We start from the raw sequence: 1,713 nt of genomic DNA on the forward strand, positions 1-1,713 counted from the left end.
CTGCTCCTCGGATGCTGCCTGAACTGCTGTGCTCTTCCAGCACCACTGATCCAGAATCTGGTTTCCAGCATCTGCAGTCATTGTTTTTACCTAGTTATAGGTATGTCAGTGGGTTGCAGGGCTAGAAAAGTTAGCGGTAGACATGGTCGCAGTGATCCTTTAACGTTGAAGAATGGCTTTAATGAGGATCAAGGTACAGGGGTGAGTGTGGGAGTAAACAGGGTTTGGTGGGAATGAAGACAGTCAGCAGAGTATTAGAGTTTGCAGGGTGGCTTGTCAGAAGGGGTTGGCGGTGCACTGACCAGTTGAGTGTATAGTGAGGGTATGGCAGGAGCTGCCACAGAATCCGATAATGTTTTGGTCTCAGCGATGGCTTGGGGAGGCACAACGCGGGACAAATCCAACACCCAGGATGTAAACTGGTTCAGTTTCTTTCATTCACTTGCGGGACGCGGGGCTAACTAACCAGGATTTACAACATTGACAAACTACCTTAAAGCCAGTGGCAAGCCCGTGCCGCCAGTGAATCGTAAACACCAGGAGGAAATCTGGGATCCATGGCGAGAGAATTCCGTCTGGGGCTGATCCCAATCTCCTCAATATTGACCAATCTGTTCACCCAGCTCCGGAAGCCTGGCGGAGGGGGGGGAATTCCAACACGCGGGGCCGCACAGATCCCAGTCAATTCACTCGGGAGACGGCGACACGCTGACAGACTTCAGACCAACTCTCCGGCAGATCCCGCTCAGACCCACCCCAGACCCTAGCAAACCCCTTCCTTCTCCCCCTCCTCCCCCCCCAGTACCAACCTCAGCACAGAGCCAGCAGAGAGCAGGGAACTGCTTACAAGGGGCTGCCTTCACCCTGTCTCTTGTTCCGGGTTCACTTCTCACCAACAACCCCAGTCTCGCTCACCCTCCTCTGTCTGACACCCCCGTCTCCCACCCACTCTGTGATGGGCTCTCACACAGCCAATAGTGCGAGGGAATTGTTACAGTCCTGGGAAACTAGGGCACCTTTTAATTGGTTCATCTGATCGGGGGGGGAGTGTACTGAAAAAATTCAATTCAAAATGAACGTTGCCACAAGAGACCAAGTTTAAGAGCCAAGAGACTAAGTACAAGAGCCTTAATGTTCCAAACTGTGAAGTATCCTCTTTTACAGTAATCTAGCCTACAGTTCTGTGTTTCCCACAGGAATCAGACCGCTTTTCATACAGATTACAGGAGCTGCTTTTTTGCTGAGATTAAAAACCGAAGGGATTGCGGATGCTATAAATCAGAAACACTTGTGAGGAAGGGTCACAGGAACCGGAACGTTAACTCCGCTTTCTCTTCACAGATCTGCTGAGTTAAACATCACACAACACCAGGTTATATTTGGAAGCACTAGGTTTCGGAGCGCTGCTCCTTCATCAGGTGGTTGTGGGTACTGTACAACAGTATAACCTTGGACTATAACCTGGTGTTGTGTGATGTTTAACTTTCGATTAGTGGTGCTGGAAGAGCACAGCAGTTCAGGCAGCATCCAAGGAGCTTCGAAATCGATGTTTCGGGCAAAAGCCCTTCATCAGGACTAAAGACAGTGAGCCTGAAGCGTGGAGAGATAAGCTAGAGGAGGGTGGGGGTGGGGAGAAAGTAGCATAGAGTACAATGGGTGAATGGGGGAGGGGATGAAGGTGATAGGTCAGGGAGGAGAGGGTGGAGTGGATAG

The 1,713-nt window shown here is 50.7% G+C and overlaps 1 protein-coding gene across 5 annotated transcripts in view; it reads right to left on the reverse strand.

Annotated features, from left to right (window-relative positions):
• LOC122565280 (beta-1,3-galactosyltransferase 5-like) overlaps positions 1–1,713 on the reverse strand; it is a 14,017-nt gene that overhangs the window by 6,045 nt on the left and 6,259 nt on the right. Inside the window, exon 1 of one of the 5 annotated variants that reach the window (XM_043721078.1) lies at positions 810–926. The exons of 3 other annotated variants lie outside the window; for them this stretch is intronic. The gene's annotated coding sequence lies outside the window, so the exon portion shown is untranslated. Of the gene's footprint in view, positions 1–492; positions 727–809; positions 927–1,713 lie in introns of those variants that run through there. One more of the 5 variants, XM_043721098.1, reaches the window with a different exon arrangement.

The sequence above is a fragment of the Chiloscyllium plagiosum genome, chromosome 2 (assembly GCF_004010195.1).
Source record: "Chiloscyllium plagiosum isolate BGI_BamShark_2017 chromosome 2, ASM401019v2, whole genome shotgun sequence".
NCBI classification, from domain to species: Eukaryota; Metazoa; Chordata; class Chondrichthyes; order Orectolobiformes; family Hemiscylliidae; genus Chiloscyllium; species Chiloscyllium plagiosum.